Below are 6,000 nucleotides of genomic sequence, written 5' to 3'. Positions count from 1 at the left end.
AAGGTTAACATGGAAACATGGAATGTTAACATGGAGACATGGAAGGTTAACATGGAAACTTGGAAGGTTAACATGGAAACATGGAAGGTTAACATGGAAACATGGAATGTTAACATGGAAACATGGAAGGTTAACACGGAAACATGGAATGTTAACATGGAAACATGGAAAGTTAACATGGAAACATGGAAGGTTAACATGGAAACATGGAATGTTAACATGGAAACTTGGAAGGTTAACATGGAAACTTGGAAGGTTAACATGGAAACATGGAAGGTTAACATGGAAACTTGGAATGTTAACATGGAAACTTGGAAGGTTAACATGGAAACATGGAAGGTTAACATGGAAACTTGGAATGTTAACATGGAAACTTGGAGGTTAACATGGAAATATGGAGTGTTAACATGGAAACTTGGAAGGTTAACATGGAAACATGGAAACATGGAAAGTTAACATGGAAACATGGAAGGTTAACATGGAAACATGGAATGTTAACATGGAAACTTGGAATGTTAACATGGAAACTTGGAGGTTAACATGGAAACATGGAGTGTTAACATGGAAACATGGAATGTTAACATGGAAACTTGGAAGGTTAACATGGAAACATGGAAACATGGAATGTTAACATGGAAGCATGGAAGGTTAACATGGAAACATGGAAGGTTAACATGGAAACATGAAAGGTTAACATGGAAACATGGAAACATGGAAGGTTAACATGCCTTTCTAACCACGGTCTCAACCTGCAAGTTAACCTTCATGGTGTCCTGCACAAGGATTCCCAACTCTCTGCATCTCAGATTCCTGGATTTTCTCCCCGTTTAGAAAATATTCTGCAAATGTGCATGATCATGCATTTTCCAACATTGTATTTCATTTGCCACTTTCTTGCCCATTCTCCTACTCTGTCTAAGTCCTTCTGCATCCTACCTGTTTCCTCGACACTTCCTGCCTCTCCATCAATCTTTGTATCATCTGCAAACTTGGCAACAAAGCCATCTATTCCATCATCTAAATCATTTATATACAGCATAAAAAGAAGAGGTCCCAACTATAGTCACTGGTAGCCAACCAGAAAAGGATCTTTTTATTCCCACTCACTGCCTCCTACCAATCAGCCAATACTCTAAACATGTTCGTAACTTTCCTATAACACCATGGGCTCTTAACCTGGTAAGCAGCCTCATGTGTGGCATCTTGTCAAAGGCCTTCTGAAAGTCCAAATATACAACATCCACCACTGTCACTGGCAGCTCACTACACGCGCTCACCACTCTCTGCATAAAAACTGACATCTCCTCTGTACCTACTTCCACACACCTTAAAACTGTGCCCTCTCGTGTTAGCCATTTCAGCCCTGGGAAAAAGCCTCTGACTATGCACACGATCAATGCCCCTCATCATCTTATACACCTCTATCAGGTCACCTCTCATCCTCCGCTGCTCCAAGGAGAAAAGGCCAAGTTCACTCAACCTGTTCTCATAAGACATGCTCTCGAATCCAGGCAGGATCCTTGTAAATCTCCCCTGCCTTCTGTCAATTAGCCGTTGCTTGATCCATGCTAGAATCTTTCCTGTAATACCATGGGCTTGTAGCTTCTTAAGCAACCTCATGAGTGGCACTTTGTCAAAGGCCTATTGAAAATTGAAGTACACAACATCAACTGATCCTCGTTTGTCTATTCTGCTTGTTATTTTTTCAAATTCCAACAAATTTGTTAGGCAAGATTTTCCCTTAAGGAAACCATGCTAATGTTGGCCTATTTTATCATGTGCCTCCAAGTAACCTGAGACCTCATCCTTAATAATCAACTCCAACATCTTCCCAACCACTAAGATCAGACTAACTGGCCTATAATTTCCTTTCTTCTCACTCCCTCCCTTCTTGAAGAGTGGAGTGACATTTGCAATTTTCCAGTCCTCCAGAACCATGCCGGGCTCTATTGATTCTTGAAAGATCTTTATTAATGCCTCCACAATCTCTCCAGGTACCTCTTTCAGACCCTTGGCTGTAGTCTATCCAGCAGTCCAGAAGACTTATTTACCTTCAGACCTTTCAACTTCCCAAACACCTTCTCTCTGGTAACAGCAACGACACTCACTTCTGCCCCCTGACACTTTCAAACTTCTGGCCTACTGTTAGTGTCTTCCATAGTGAAGGCTAATGCAAAATACTTATTCAGTTCATTCGTCATTTCATTTCCCCCCATTTCTACCTCTACAAACTTATTTTCCAGCAGTTTGATATTTATTCTCACTTACTCTTTGTATATTTGAAAAATCTTTTGGTATCCTCTGTGATATTATTTGCTAGTTTACCTTCATGTTCCGTCTTCTCCCTCCATATGTCTTTTTTTGTTGCCTTCTGTTTGTTTTAAGTTTTCATGCCTCTGTAATTCCCTTTACTCCACTGTAATACTGATACATTATCAAATTGCAGAGTGAATTCTATCATATTATCATCATTACATCCTGAGCCTTCAGCTCACTGATTAAATCCAGTTCATCACTCAGTATGCAATCCAGAATAGCTGATCCCCTAGCGAGCTCAACCACCAGCTGCTCTAAAAAGCCATCTTGTGGGCATTCTAGAAATGTTCTCTCTTGGGATCCAGCATCAACTTAATTTTTCCAACCTGCCTGCATATTGAAATGCCCATGACCATCGTAACCCTCCGAGTTGGACACACCAGGGGTGCATAAAAATGGCTACTTTTTAATCAGGGCGGCGATTGACATTTCAAAGGCAGGATTTCGCAGCAATTTATCTGAGTTGAGGAGTGACCAATCAGCAAGAAGCAGCAAAAGAGCTGCCTTTCAATCAAGTCTGTGTTCAAAACTTTAAAAGCAGAGCTTTGAGACAGTTTTCTCTGAGTTGGACAATCTGCTACTTTTTAAACAGTGTGGCAACTGAGATTTTAAAGGCGAATTTTCATGGCAGTTTCTCTGAGTTAAGGGGCAGCCAATCAGCAAGAGGGATTCACTGCAAAGGACCAATGAGAATAATTCAAGTGCTAGCAGAGCGGCCATTCTTTTGAGCGTGCCGGTCTTTAGCTGATCAGGATTAAGCAAGCTCGGGTTTGGGTGAGGTAGATTGCCTTGTAAGTTACTCACTCTGTGTTTTTATTTGTTCATTCCTCATCTATTAATGCAGAGTATAGTGAGAATGGCTCCAGAGGCAGTGAGCTGCAGCTCCTGAGGGAATGGATTAAGGAACTCGAGCTATGTCCTGGACCAATGACATGGGCAGACAAGGTGAGGGGGTCCTGAAGAGAGATTTTAGAGTACTGGGTAGAAAGCTGAGAAACAGGAAGTAGTCTTTGGATTGCTGGCTGTGCCGCATGCCAGTGAGGGTGAGAATAGGGTAATTTGGCAGGTGAATGCCTGGCTGAGGAACTGGGGCTCAGATTTCTGCATTATTGGGATCTCTCCTGGGGAAGATATGACCTGTACACCTGAACCTGACAGGGTCCAATATCCTTGGGCAGGTTGGCTAGAGTTGTTCAGGTGGGTTTAAAGTAATTTGGCAGGGGGTGGGAACCACAGTGATGGGGCTGAGGATGGAGTACTTGGTTTACCAACAGAGGTATTGTGTAGTGATACCACTGGCAAGGAGAGGCTGATGACAGGACAAAATTGCAGGCAACAGGATGAGTTGCAACATAAAAGGTGGACAAAATCGAAAAGGGTGAACACAGGACTGAAGGTGTTACGTTTGAATGCACACAGTATACAGAATAAGATCGATGAACTTGTAGCACAGTATGATGTACGTTGTGGGCATCACTGAATCATGGTAGAAAGACAAGCTTAATGTCCAAGGTTACACATTGTATTGCAAGGATAAGCAGGAAGACAGAGGGAATGGCATGGATCTGTTGTTTAAAAAATGAAATTAAATCATTAGAGAAAGCTGATATAGGATTGGAAGGTGTTGAAACATTGTGGAAAGAGCTAAGGATCTGCAAAGGTAGAAAGACCCTGATGGGAGTTGTATTCTGACCCCCAAACTGTAGTAAGGATGTGGTCCACAAGTGTCAGGATACTGGAGCAGGGATCCAATCACAGACCCAGTACTCTGCACACACTGATATTAATTGAGTTAGAAATCCCGAGGTACAAACAATGTCAGCAGCAAAGTTCAGGCAGAGATCAAAACATCCAGAGAAATCCAAAAACCAGAATTGTGAAACAGGCAGAGTCAATATTCAGATGGACAGAGTACAGATACGAACGCTGGAAAGGCTCAGGAAAATTCACTGACACAATCCAGCAACAAACAGGTGAAAATGGTAGGGCATTGAGGAATGCAGTGGAACAGAGTGATCCAGGAATAATGGTGCATAGTTCCCTGAAGGTGGAATCTCATGTGGATAGGGTGGTGAAGAAAGCTTTTGGTATGTTGGCCTTTATAAATCAGAGCATTGAGTATAGGAGTTGGGATGTAATGTTAAAATTGTACAAGGCATTGGTAAAGCCGGATTTGGAGTATTGTGTACAGTTCTGGTCACCAAATTATAGGAAAGATATGAACAAAATAGAGAGAGTACAGAGAAGATTTACTAGAATGTTACCTGGGTTTCAGCACCTAAGTTACAGAGAAAGGTTGAACAAGTTAGGTCTTTATTCTTTGGAGCATAGAAGGTTGAGGGGGGACTTGATAGAGGTATTTAAAATTATGAGGGGGATAGATAGAGTTGACGTGGATAGGTTTTTTCCATTGAGAGTAGGGGAGATTCAAACAAGAGGACATGAGTTGAGAGTTGGGGGCAAAAGCTTAAGGGTAACATGAGGGGGAATTTCTTTACTCAGAGAGTGGTGACTGTGTGGAACGAGCTTCCAGTAGAAGTGGTAGAGGCCAGGTTCGATATTGTCATTTAAAGTAAAATTGGATAGGTATATGGACAGGAAAGGAATGGAGGGTTATGGGCTGAGTGCAGGTAGGTGGGACTAGGTGAGAGTAAGCATTCAGCACGGACTAGAAGGGCCGAGATAGCCTGTTTCCATGCTGTAATTGTTATATGGTTAAAACACAGGACTGAAATACACTGAGCAATAAGCAGAGAGGCAGATGATAGGTGGAGCACAATGAGACACAGGTGGCAGCAATACAGGTAATAATGAGAAACAGGTGAGAGGCGGAGTACTCAGTAATACAGGGGACAGAGTAGAGCAGGAGCAGGGACAGGAGCACGTGGCAATACAAAACCACAGACTGACGGCTAGGGGGGAAACACACAAAAACACAGAGTTCAGCTGGAGGTACTGACAACAAGTTACAACCGGAGATGGAAAATGCATGTCAAAAGGGCAACATTGCAATAGTCATGGAGGATTTCAATATGTAGGTAGATTTAGAAAATCAGGTTGGTGCAGGATTCCACTGGGGAATGTCTAGAATGCCTACAAGATGGCTTTTTAGAGGAGCTCATGGCTGAGCCCACTAGGGGATCAGTTATTCTAGACTGGGTGTTGTGTAATGAACCAGAATTGATCACACAGCTTAAGGGAAAAGAACCCTTACGGGAAAGTGATCATAATATGATGGCATTCACCCTGAAGTTTGACAAGGAGAAGCTATAGTCAGGTTATCAGTATTACAGCGGAGGAAAGAGAATTCCAGAGGCAAGAGAGAGGAGCTGGGCAGAATTGATTGGAGAAGAACACAGGCAGGGATGACAGCAGAGCAGCGATGAGTCAAAGAAAGGGCATATAATGGAGCAAAAATTAATGGGAAGTTTGAGGACTAGGGAACTTTTAAATACCAACAGAAGGCAAAACAAAGTAATCAAGAAAGTAAAGATGGATTACGAAAGTAAGGTAGCCAATAATATTAAAGTGGATAGCAAAAATCTCGTCAGATACGTAAAGTGTAAAAGAGAGTGAAGAGTGCATATCTGGCCGCTGGAAAATGATTGGTAGCAATAGGCCTCAAGGAAATAACGGATAAACTGATTAAGTATTTTGCATCTGTCTTCACTGCAGTATGGTGGA

This window comes from Hemitrygon akajei, chromosome 1 (assembly GCF_048418815.1).
Source record: "Hemitrygon akajei chromosome 1, sHemAka1.3, whole genome shotgun sequence".
Lineage (NCBI taxonomy): Eukaryota > Metazoa > Chordata > Chondrichthyes > Myliobatiformes > Dasyatidae > Hemitrygon > Hemitrygon akajei.
The sequence above is the reverse complement of the archived record's forward strand: the minus strand, read 5'-3'. Positions refer to the sequence as shown.